The sequence below is a fragment of the Rhincodon typus genome, chromosome 25 (genome assembly GCF_021869965.1).
Source record: "Rhincodon typus isolate 14 chromosome 25, sRhiTyp1.1, whole genome shotgun sequence".
NCBI classification, from domain to species: domain Eukaryota; kingdom Metazoa; phylum Chordata; class Chondrichthyes; order Orectolobiformes; family Rhincodontidae; genus Rhincodon; species Rhincodon typus.
Window position 1 is genome coordinate 27378281 of NC_063356.1, and position 13572 is coordinate 27391852.

Genomic DNA, 13572 nt, shown 5'->3' on the forward strand with positions numbered 1-13572 from the left:
AGCCAGAAATATAATAAATCTGAGGATTGGGAAGTTGTTTTTAAAAAATACAGTAAAAGCGACCACAAAACTGATAAGGAAACAAATAGAATAATAACTCAATCCAACAAAAAACATTTTTTTAAAAATGGGCAGTAATAGCTTTGACAGGTGTATATAAAAAGAAAACAATGTGAATCCTTTTACAGGCAGAGTCAGGGAAAATTAAAATTGGTGATTAGAGAAATGGCGGAAAAACTAAATGATTACTTTAGGTTTGTTTTCACTAGGGAAGCTACAATAAATCTCTCAGCAATGGAGACCTAAATAACCAGAGGGAATGAAAAATTGAAGGGAATTGGCATTGGTAAGAAAGCAGTACAAGAGAAACTAATGGACTGAGAGCTGCTAAGCCTCCAGGACTGATATTCTACATCACATAATTTTGAAGGTGGTAGCTATGGAAGTCGGTGGAATCTTCCAACTCTCCTGGGATTCTGAAATGATTCCAAGAGATTGGAACCTGGTGAATGTCTTCTCATTATTTGAGAAAGGAGCAAGTGAGAAAAGAAGCAACAACATACCATCAGCCTTATCAGTAGTTGGGATAATTTAACTCTTCATCATGAAAGATGTATAAAAATGATCTGATTGGGCATAATCAGTATGGACTCCGAGGGGAAAATCATGTTTAAGGAAAATGTTGGAGTTGAAGATGTTACTAACAAATTTGGTAAGTCAATGGGGGCTAGTACTTTTGGATATTTGGAAGGTTTGTGATGAAGTTGTTCACAGGAGGTTGTCCAGCAATGTTAAAGCACGTGCTATAGGAGTTAATGTACTGACTGATTAAGAATTAGTTAAGAGACAGAAAACAAAGAGGAGGAATAAATTGGTCATTCTCACATTGGCAGACTGTGAAAGATCAAAATTGATCCCCAGCTGTGCGCAAGATACATCTATGGTTTGAACAGGGAACAGGGTGGGCTCTTGTGGCGCACTGGTAGTGTCTCTGCCAGTCTGAGCCAGGGGGTCCAATTTCAAGTGCTACCTACTCCAGTAGAATGTAATAATCTCCTCTGATCAAGTTAAATAGAAACTAGCACGGAAAAGAAAAATGAAGAAAAAAGGGATCAGCTGTCATATTTCTGAGTTTGTGGTAATATAAAATTAAGCAGGGGAGTGTTGTGAGCAAGATAGAATGCAGTTTCAAGAGGATTTGAGCAGGATTATTAATTCTGCAAGAATGTTGCAGATGGAATATAACATGGAAATATGTGAAGCTTTCCACTTTGGTCGATGTAACAGATGTTCAGAGTATTCCTTAAATGGCAAGAAATTGCAAAGTGCAAATGTGGAAAGGGACCTGAGTGTCCTTGTTAATGTCATTTGAAGGTTGATATGCAGGTGCAGCAAACTCTTAGGAAGGTTTCTGAAATGTTAGCCTTATTGCGAGAGGCTTTGAATACAGGGTAGTGAAATCTTGCTTCAATTATGTCCAGGTTTGGTTGGATTGCATCTGGAGTACTTGCACAGTTTTTGGTCATCTTATCTCAGGAAAAATAATGCTTTTGATAGGGACCCACATGGGAAGCTGATGAAGGTAAGAGCCCATAGGCTGTAAGGAAATTTGGCAAATTGGCTGAATGGTAGGAAGCAGAGGGTGATGGCCACGTGGTGACTGGTCACATTTCTGTGACTGGCAGCCTTTGTCCAGAGTGGTTCTACATGGATCAATGAAGGGGCTCTTGCTGTTGTAGTTTAAATAAATGATTTGGAATTGAACTTAGGACAGTTGATCAGTAAGTTTGCAGATATAACACAAATTGGTGGGATGGTAAATGGTGGGGAGGATACCATTGTTTGCAGAGGACATAGTCATCGGGTCTGTTTCTATGCTACGTGGCCCTTTGGTCCAACCAGTCCACACTGAACTATGTTCTCAAAACTAAACTAGTCCCACCTCCCTGTCCTTGGCTCATATCCTTCCAAACCTTTCCTATTCATGACCTTATCTAAATGTCTTTTAAGTGTTGTAACTGTACCTGCATTTACCACTTTCTCTGGCAGTTCATTCCACACATGAACCACATGTAAAAATAAAGATGTCCCTCATATCTTTTTTTTTTAAATCTTTCTCCTCTCACCTTAAAAAGATGCCTGCTAGTTCTGAACTCACCCATTCCCCACTCTAGGGAAAAGACCCTTGTCATTCATCTTATCCATGTCCCTCATGCTTTTATAAACTTCAGTATGGTCAACCCTCAACCTCCTATGCTCCAACGAAAAAAAGATTCTGTAGATAGTGAGTTGGGCAGATCAACAGTAAATGGAACTCAATCCAAAAAAAGTCTGAGGTGATGCACTGGAGCAGGACAAACAAACTAAAGAAATTCATGATGAATGGACAGATTCTGGAAGTACCAAGGATCAGAGGGATCTTGGTGTGTATTTCCACTGTTCTCTGAAGATAGCGGAATGCGTAGGAAAAAGTAGTTAAGAACGTGTATGGGATATTTGCCTCCGTTAGCCAAGGCATAGAGTTTAAGAGCAGGGAGGTAATGCTGGAACTTGTATCATACTCTAGCTGTGGCTTACAGTTTTGCTTGCAGTTCTAGAATCCACATCCTAGGAGCAATGTGATTGCACTGGAAGAGTGCAGAGGAGATTTACCAGGATGTTACTTGGGGGGAGAGTTTTAGTTATGAAGAAAGATTTGATTGACGTGAGTTGTTTTCCTTGGAGCTGAGAAGGCTGAGGGAGGGCATGATTGAGATATATAAAATTATACGGAGCACAGACAGGGTAGATGAGAAGGATCTCTTCCCTTTTGGAGGGATCAAGAACCTAGGGCTTAGATTTAAGCTAAAAGCCAGGAGGTTTACAGTGGATGTTAGGATGGTGATTGGAATCTGAAACTCCATGCTTGTAAGGGTAGTAGAGGCAGAAATCCTTAACATTTAAGAAGTATTTAGATGTAAACTTGCAAATCTATGAGCCAAGTACTGGAAAATGGGATTAGGACAGTTAGCTGCTTGTCTTTGGCTCAGACACATTGGGCCAAAGGGCTGTTTTCTGTACTGTACACCTGTATGCCTCCAAAATATAATTGCCACAGAGGTAGTGCAATGAAGGTTCGCCAGATTTGTTTCTGCAGTGGCAGGACTGTCCTCAGAAAATCAATTGGGCGAATGGATCCTTTATTCTCTGGAATTTTGAAAAGTGAGAAGTGATCCTATTGAAATCTACAAAACTCTTATAAGGATAAACAAGTGAGATGCAAGTAAGGTATTCCACCTAACTGGGGAGTTGAGAACCAAGGAGTTCAATTTAAAAATAAGCCGAAATGCCCTTAAAATTGTACTAGATTTTTATTTTCTCTCTGAGCGTTGTGAATCTTTTGGAATTCTCTAGCTCATAGGACTGTGAAAGTTCAGTCTTTCAGTATAGAGATTACTAAATACCAATGTCATAAAGGGTTATGGTGGTACTGTGATAGAAGATATTTGAAGTGATTGTACTAAGTGGTGGAGCAGGCCGAATAGGCTAAATGGTTTTCTCTCGTTCCTACATCTTCAAACATTTGGTATTCACTTGCATATTGCCACTGTTTTGATGACTAAAAATCACATATTAATTGTAGCTTGTGTGGGAAGTTCTCCTTTTGAGCACAGCCCAAATGTCCTACATGAATACTGAAATTTGGTTTAACCTTTGGGGAATCTGGCACATCTGGAAAGGTTTGGGAATCAAACATATTGTTGCTAATGTTCCAAGGGTAACCATCTCTTGATCAGCATTTGTAAGCAATTGCTCCATTATCTGCTTTACCCAGGAATGCACAAATTCTGGAGACCAATTTGCCCTCTGGTAGTGGACTCAAAGCACCAACAGAGGTGGCTGGATGGTGAAACCAACGGATTGGAAGGCCTACCATTGTTTACTTGGATATCAGCCTGGGGTACCTGGAACAGAAAGGAAGGAAAAAATTACACTGTTTAAGAGCACTGAGAGTCCATGAGGTGTTAGACTCGTCATGTGAGACCACAATTGTTCAATTGTTGCCTTGTGCACTTGGCAAAGGCAAAATGTGTAGATGTGTTTGATTTGTCAGTAAACCGCTATGTGGTGGTTGTTCCCTTTAAGAAATGAGCGCCATGGGAGAAGTCATGTGACCTGCTAGTCCAGTTGGGGATGGAGTCTGCATGAGGTGTGTGTGAATTCACCCAGCAGTTGGATTGAGGAGCTAGGCATGAAATGACCATGCAATGTACTCTGTAAATAAGTTGTAATAAATTGTTGTGTTATGATAATCAACAGATGAGCCAGGCTTGAAGTTATTACATACCATTTCCCCAATTTGGTTTTACACCAGGAGAGGATAGGCTGAGACAATCAAAGAGCCAGACAGTTGTCTTGTTACAAATTAATTTCTCCTCTCCCAGCTCTAATGCTTAACGATAGCTACTAAAATTTGGTTTATTTTTATTTTTCCAAGTCTGGCTTACCAAAAGTTGCAGTCCTTTCCAGTCCAAAATTGTAATTTGTACAAGTGTAAATTAAAACAGGAGATGCAAATTTCTTGATGCTGATGCATTTGATTGGTTTCAATGCCTTTATTGGTCATTTCAGTGAAGAGAGCTCTGTTTATGCCATATTGGTCATCCCTTAACAACATCGGCCTGTCTCCACCGAAAATGTCTACTCCTGGCCGACTAGAGCAGAAGTGCTGCATGCAAGTTCGCCACTTATTTATCCAACTACAGCAAAAATTGTTGCTAAAGGGAATAGCAGTGAGAACCCCAGAATCACCATTTTAAAGCCTTTCTGCATCCAATCCAATTCTAAAATCATGCCATTGAGTCACTAGGGCCTGAAAGGAAGCTTTTTGGTTAATTAAATCCATGTCATCCTTGTGCATTAATCCAGTAGTCCTATTCTCTCTCTCTCCCCAACAGTCCCGCAAATTTTATCTTCCCCTCCTACCAATTCTGATTTTCTTTGGAAATCATTGATCATCTGTTTCCACTTACAGGCAATGAGTTTTCAAGTTATTTCGACATCTGTGTAAAATGTCTCCCTCACATCCCTTTATGAAGTTACCCAAAATCTTAAATCTGCATCCATTTAACCTGTAACATCAGCTAATAGGCACTTTTACGCACAACTGCCTGACTATGTCTGAGAGTGAAAATCAAAGCCTTGACGAATCTTATCCAGTCACTTCCAGAGAAAGGTATTGATATGTCTTCATTTTAAATGTAGTAAGTAATTACCCTCTCTCCTTGTATCTCAAGGATCCAAACTGTCTCTTTCACATTCTGCTTCTTTCTCTGAAACATGCCAGGAACAGTTATAAAGGAACACCTACTCTACAGAAATTGAGGATCAAACCTATTTCTTTTAATCTCCACTCCCAGCTTTAGATATCTGTCTGAAGTGATGAAAAGCAAAACTCCAAGAGTTTTGTATCAAAAGTCAGACAAAAGTGAGAACCTTACTTTGGTAATACTTTCAGACTATTTCTCAAGGTCAGTAAATGCAGTTCTAAAAAGATCAATCACCAGATCCTTACCTGTCCCAACCGCCACCCCACCCCCATACCTCATCTATGCATGCGCAAGCCTCCCTTCTGAGCCCAGTCTCGCACCAGAAAACCGCAGACTCTAGAAGATTTGAGTCCATAATTTCACAGTGAATTTTTCCCTTGGCAAGTTGGGATAGCTAACAGGAAGAGTTTGTACATTTTCCTATAAAGCCAGAAGTCACACAACACCAGGTTATAGTCTGAGATAGTAAGAACTGCCGATACTGGAGTCCGAGATAACACAGTGTAGAGTTGGGGGAGCACAGCTGGCCAGGCAGCATCAGAGGAGCAGGAAAGTTGACGTTTCGGTTCGGGACCTTTTGGAAGACCCCTCCAGCTCCACATTGTATTACCAGGGTGCTCACTTCACCTGATGAATGGGCAGTGCTTCGAAAGCTTCTGATTTTCAAATAAACCTGTTGGACTATAATCCGGTGTCATGTGACTTCTGACTTTGTCCACCCCAGTCCAACACCGACACCTCCACATCATGACTATCCTATAAAGTAGGAGAAAATCCATTCTTGCCAGCTCTTGTTCATTCTGGGCTGGCAATTTTAGTGAATCAATTAGAATATGTTGAGAAGTAGAAGGCCATTGAAAAGATGAAATAAGAACAGAATAATTTTAAAATAATTATTTGCTGTTTTGAGATTTTTTAAAAGACAACATTTTTGTTGTTGCAATAGTATCAATGGGAAAATCACTTGTGTTATTATTTGTCCTGCCTGTAACTGAGGAAAGCTGCTTTTATAGTGAATAATACAATAAGTTGACTTGAATTAGGTATCAGTTTTGACTGTTGCCTCTGAGTCAATTGGCTGACAGTTTAAGTTTCTCTCCAGGATGCAATCAAGGATTTGACATTGAACACCTGGTGTTGCACCAATAATATTTGTTTTCTAATGTTGCCAAAATAGTTTATTCTTTGATGTTTGTAGGACATTGTCCTGCACAAAATTGTCTGCCATAATTCTTTGCATTGTAACAGTAACAATATTTCATTGATAATCTATGAAACAGATTGGGGCACTTCGGGGTTCATGAAACATGCCATATAAATAAAAATTCTTTTTTCATTATTACAAAAAGAATCCAATGTTAGGATTATGCTACATAAGTTTATTATACATTTTACAGATATCTAATGGGAAGAGACTTTCACTCTTCGGCTTAAGCCCCAGAATTATTTCTTCCTGGAATTTCCACTCAGCCCTCGGTTGACATAGTCCTATTAAGGATGGATGAAGCTACTTGTCAGACAACCTTTATATTCTTGGCTCATTTTCAGGATGCAATTACATTCACAAATATGCAATATTGCATGCAATTCAGAAGAATCTTCGCAAAGTCAGAAAGAAAAATTACATCAGTAATTAAGAGACAAAAAGTGACATTGAGAAATAGCTTTCTTGTATTAACTATTGGTAGCATTCTGAGACCAAAGGCATTCGACAATCCCACCAGTGAAAAGTTCATGAAGGCTTGTGAGATTGTGCTGTCTTGTCATAAAAGATTTGAAGAAAGCTAGATAATTTCATGGCATTAAATTGCCAGGTTTAAAAAAAAACTGAACAATGTTCAAAGATTATTGTAATAATTTATGATATGTATGAATATAACAATTTTGTTGAACTGCTGAAGTATTGAAATTTCATAACTATGAGGCTCAGAAACCTAAATTAACTGAACATAATTGGTATCAAGTCATTTTTAAAAAAGGAATATTCAATAAATCTTTCAATTTCCCTCAAGAATTTTTATAAATTAGAAAGTAATTGATAACATCATAATTTCCTTAGCATGAACAATGAGTTAGAAATGGCATTATGTCTAATTTGACATATTTAGGCAGTCGCCTCAATAAACCTGATAGTTGCTTCCAATTTAGAAACATGAGCAACTGTAGTACCTGGGGACAGTAAATTACCTTGGCATTAGTTTGTGATGACCCTTAATAAAGGTACAAACATAAACATTTGGTTTAGGTCCTACAGCAACTCCAGTATAAAAGCCTAATTAGAAGTTCAGCATTTGTCTGTTCAAGTAGATGTAAAAATCCCAGTTCATTAGTTGAAAGAGACCAGGGAGGTGCCCTATACAACACATTGGTCCATTAAATAAACTGATCACTTATCTCACTGCTTTTTGTGGGTTTGTTAAAGATAACAGCTAAGTAACAAACTACAATTCAAAATGGCTTTAGAATTTTCTGACTACACTAAATGTGCAATTAAAAATAGATTTATTTCTTTCTATTTTCACCCTGCCCTTTGAAATTCTCTTCTAAAATTACTTTTAGTTGCTAACAATCCTCTGGTACTAGAAATGTGACCTAGCATTTGGGACTACTCCAATTGAATCCTAATAAGGACAGCACAGTCCCATTAACTAGTGGTCCAATGGCCTCATTAGGAGACTAACAATAAGCTACAGATGCCACTCAACCTAGCAGAAGGTATAGGGTGGAAGGTAATCAAGAGGGAGTACACATAATAGCTGGTAGCAGTCTATAACCTTGCTCTGCTGTTGTAGTTTGTTTTTAAAGCTTGCTTTTTAAAAACAATCTCTGTGGAATTCAGGCTTAGCTGCTCGCAGATGAATTATTCCAAAACATAGCAGGCCCACAACTAGTTTCACCAAGGTTAAACTGTTTCTCGTCCCTTTGTTTTCTATCCATTTGTGGGATGTGGGTGTTGCTGGCTGGCCAGCATTTCTTGCCCATCCCTAGTTGCCCTTGAAAATGTGTTGGTGAGCTGCCTTCTTGAACCGCTGCAGTCCTCCTGCTGTAGACTGACACACAATGCTATTAGGAAGAGAATTAACATACACCAGGATCTAACCCCTGCTTTGCATAGGGATGCCTCTACAGCACCAGAATCAACATGACATTGGAAGTGCTTCTACACTGGTGCACAGCAAGTCTACTCCTAAATTGCATCCATTATTGGAAGACAAAAGTAACTATATCCTAGTTTAATTGCACTCTGTTTATATTTTTTTCTTCAGGCTTTCTCACTTCAATTCCTTACTTCCAACTCAGTATCTGTTCCAACTCCATCATTAGTATCCCTTGTAAAGCACTCTTAAACTGCTGGTAGGAGCGTATTGCTAATGTAAATTGTGCTCAGGATTCCATCTGCATTTCACGTCCTTTTTAAATGTAGCCATTGAGGCGCAAAAAAGATCGTACACTTCACAGAAATTGTTTCAATTGCTAGGAAATTGGTGGTTTATAATGAGGAATTAATTGGTTAACAAAAGTTGTTCACCATAGAATGCATTTTTATTTTAGTGCACTACATCACACAAGTTAAGTTTAATGATTGATCAACATGACGTCTGATATTGAAATGGAAAATCTACAGGCAACAAGATAGGCTCACATGTTTTTTATAATTGTTCATAATCTCTAATTTAAATGTGTGTTTTTGTTTTGAATTATTGTAATTGCTATCAAAATGTACTGTAATTTATTTGGTGATTATGAAATATATTATGTTCAAATATAATTGATAAGTAATGTGAATTAAAACAGACAAAGTGATATTGTTTGTTGCTAAAACCATGAAGGATGCACCTCATAAATAATATAACTAGCAATTCTTGAATAAGATTCATAATGTCTTATTTAAATTGGAGTTGTCACAGCATATAGTTGATGTCAATTTTCTCCTGCCATTTGGGAAGACGACAACATGTGACCTGAATTTAAGTTGAGAAAAAAATGTTGTTTTAGGAAATATATAAGGTAAAAGAGTTATTCACTTTTAACTAAAACAACAGTTTTTCAAGTATAATTAAGGTTGGAGTATAAATGTGTCAAGTGGTCCTACCAACATTATGTTTGAGAATTTCGAAAGAATTCAGAAATGGTTCTTTTGGATGATCTCATGAAGCTTCAAGCTTGCTGAGCTTGTGTGTAATTGTAGCTGAGTTACATTTTAATAGGATTAAAAAGTGAAAAGGGAAAACTAATCATCAAGCAAAACATATCCAGTACCACAATTGCAAAATCATTTTTACTGAAAAACAACTCCATCAGTTGCAAAACACTATTTTATTAGAAATTTTTTGTATAAAAATGAACATGCTCTACACTTTCCATTTAAGTATTCATAAACAACCAGGCACTGTACTTTTGATTGGTCAGGACATAAAGCAGACATTTTTGTTTTCCCCAGTCAGTTTGTCACGTACATTAACTTGCCATCTATTTGGTGAGCACTTAAACATATTTTATTTTGCAACACATTGAGTAAGTTCAAAATCAATAGAAATAAAAACAACTCTGACACAATCACAGACAACTTCACAAGATTTAAAGGGAGTTAATTTTGTTGACAAATCATCAAGAATCAGTGATTCAGGAATTGTCATCCTCCTTCCGTGCAGTTTGTCATCTTGATCTTTTGGGTCTCCTATTGAATGTTATGCTTAGATACCATCTCTTTTACTTTGAAATGGCCCTCCTTGGTTTTGTAGGTGGACATCCGGACTAATGAAATGTCTGTCTTTCAGATTATTTTTCCATTCCAAATCTCAAAAGACCCTTAAGGAGTGTCACATTCACTCACATTGCATGATTACTGTAGCTGACGTATGTTTGCTTGGTAGCTAATGCTGTAGGGGACAAATAAACACCAATAAGACATTAATACTTAAAATGGAAATGACAGCACCTCAAAGCTGTATTTTAAATCATCTCACCAACACAAAGTAAAGACGGTGTTTGAACCTTCAGAAAAACTTCAACAACCGTACTGCCTCACCATGTAATTTTATTTAAATTAGCTGACGTTATCTTGCTTAATTAAAACATTTGAGATTTAGATTTACTGCAGTACTTATGCTGAGAGTAAACTGATGGTATTTTGTTCACTTTGGTTCTGATCAGGTCGTCATCTTTGCACATACCATTTACACTTAATACAATGCTCCAGGATGGCATGAAACACTGATTGATTGAAATAAAAACATAAGGCATTGGAAGAAAGCAGCATGTTTGGCAGCAGCTGTGCAGAAAGAACCAGGGTGAACATTTCAAGTTCAATACGACTTCTTCGGAGCCAAAGAAGCATCATATTGGACACAAGGTGTCAACTCTGTTTCTTTGTCCAGAGGTGCTGCCAGAAGTGTTGAGTTTCTCCAGCACTATCCTTTTCAACTATTCAGCATTCTCTGTACATTGCAGAACTTTGCAATTATTATAACACCCACTGATATTTGGTCTATTTGTGAAGTTTGTAACAAAGAGCTACAATTTATGAAGTTAAGAAACAAGTCAGCAATTTTTTTTGAATAGAAATTCAAACTGGGTTTTTTTTTTCCTCATCATAAAATAGAAGCATTGTAAAGAAGTAGGGAGCATATGTTTTGGGTAAAAAAATTGTCAGCACGGTAAAATACATTCTCTAATTCCTTTACACTGACCTAGAGCATAATATTAAGATGTACGTTAAAGGAAAGGATGGGGTTTTCATAGAAATGCATACAAAAATATACAATATATAGCAGCAATATGAGAGCTAATGATACAATAATGAAAGCCATTTTCATAACCCAATCTATAAATAGTGAAATAAAATTTACCCAAAATATAACTTTACAAACATGTCTTTACTATGATGAATATGGACAAAAATAAATGTGCCATTTTAGTGTGGGTTGCCTTCAGTATACTGATATAAATCTCATAATAATCATCCTCCTACTAAAAGAGATTGCCATAGAAATGAATGGGAAGTCTATAGCTTCTCTCAAGTTGTACTGCTGAACTAGATAGGTGCTGAGTAAATACACAGTTAACTAGCATTGACAGCTCTGACAGTACTAATACAACATTTTGAAATTCACAAAATTAAAGCAACTTTAAATTGTTAAAAATGTTTTTTTTGTGCACAGAATTCATTTTATTATTTTTATTAAATTTGCTTTGCAATTTTTCAAAGTATGTTTGCCATTGTATGAACAATTTGCCACATCATTCAGAACATTGCTATGCTGAGCTCCTGTGAGCTCTTGCCTTTTTACTCTGTGATAACCTGATAGTCATGACATACAGAACTATTGTGAATTCCGCCAACAGTTTCTTAACCGAGAAGTAATGCAGGGGGAGATTTGGAAAAATAAACTGAAACATGTTGTAACTTTTGCATGTATAACACTAACAGTAATATGATTTAGGCTTGCTTGATGAACAAAACTAATTGAGATCAAATCTTAGGCTGTAAGATATTATCTGACCCCCTCACTTCCTCACCTTCTCTTTACATAATATTATCGAACAGAATCCACACAGTACAGTACAGACTGTTATTTCAGGAAGTCAGCTGTGGCTTACCATTGAAACTTAAATTACCGAAAGACCTCGGTAATTCATCACTACATGCATTTAAGAAAACAACCAAAAAGAATAAGTCATTTAGGTCCCTGTGGCTGTCACACTCTCAGCTCCCACGTTTAGAACTCCATTTAATCAGCTCAATGAGGGATTATTCTCAGCAGCCAGTCAAAGAACCTATGAGGAACATTTCAGTTCCATGCAGCAGGTGTAACTTACTAAATGCCCAGCCTTCAGCCTAAGTGGCCACCATCGAGACTTCTAAGGATTCAGGATCCCAGCTGTAGAAATCCTGCCTGCTGAGAATTAGAGGCCAACTACTCCTCACTGGCATCAATACCACCACGAGCTGGCAACAGTACCCACCAGAGGCTGAGGACACTGAGGAAAGCCAGGTCAAAGGTGAGTGATGACTGGGGCAGTAGGGAGGACAGGGATAGAAGAAACAGTGAAGCTTTCAGTGCCTGAATCTACAAGCCCAGGACCATCAATCTGGAAAAATGTGCCTGGTTTAAAAAAATCTTCCTAGAAGGCAACTGGAAAACTGTGCAGAGATTGACAGAGTGCCTTCAGTAGGCATAGGAAAACATTGCGGCTCCTGTCATCCCTGAGCTACCACTACATTAATAGGCCACTTGATACTCATTATCCCTCAGCCCACTTCAATGAACCAAACTGGTATCACACCAGCAATCCTACATCAATCTCTTTCGCCTCCTGAATTTGCCACTCCAGGAGACTGAAATATTGCCTTTCTGCCACAAGTCCCATGTGATGGCCTGCATTAAATCTAGTCACTAATTTATTTCATGCTCATTCCTAGTAAGATTCTTCCACTGGCCAACATACTTGACTCCTCATTTGCACTGTCTTTCACTATTAACTGAATATCAAGAAGTCTGAAGCATCTTTGTAGGACAGTCACTCATTACAATGTGATATGTAATCTTAAGGAAAATGTATATTCTTTGTGCCATCTCTTTGCCAACTTGTCAGAAACTTAACAGGTATATTCCCACACATAAGCTACACAGTTCAGAGAGTGTGAAAGTGTACTTAACAGCAAATTTTTCATCCATTGATTTTAACTCTGAAGATGTACAACTGTATCAGAGACACCACATTTTTAGGAGGAACACTGAACTGAGGTCCTGACTGCTGTGTCCGATGGATTCTAAAGATCATAAGCCACTAGATTGACAAATAGCACAGGAACCTTTTCTGTGCCCTTGTGTTTTTATCCTTCAAGCAAAAGCACACAAAACAGATTATCTGGTCTTTAATCTACTTGGACTTGTATATAAATTGGTGGCCATATTTCTCTACAAAGCACAAATGACCATAGTTCAGAAAAATATACTTTTAGATGTAAAGTACTTTGGGACAATCTGAAAGAAGCGATACAAAAACATTTTTTGTTCATTCTTTAAATTACTGCACACTTGCTTACATGAACTTACATTCGTGGACACTTTTGTTCCTTTTCCATGATTTGAAGCAGCAAGTAATGCTAAGGAAGGAGGTGAAAATGACATATGAGTTTGTCAGAAACAAAAACAATTGCTGGAAAAGCTCAACAGCTCTTGCAGCATTTGTGAAGAGAAATCAAGAGTTAACTTTTCAGGTCCAGTGACCCTTCCTCAAAACTTCTGGGGAAGGATCA

General features: G+C 37.7%; 1 long non-coding RNA gene across 1 annotated transcript in view; it reads left to right on the forward strand.

The window, feature by feature from the left end:
• The window catches only part of LOC125486097, a 44025-nt gene extending 39729 nt beyond the window's left edge, over positions 1 to 4296 (forward strand). Inside the window, exon 2 of the long non-coding RNA XR_007264784.1 lies at positions 3815 to 4296. This is a non-coding gene — a long non-coding RNA (uncharacterized LOC125486097). The remainder of the gene's footprint in view (positions 1 to 3814) is intronic.
• Positions 4297 to 13572: the final 9276 nt, after the last annotated feature.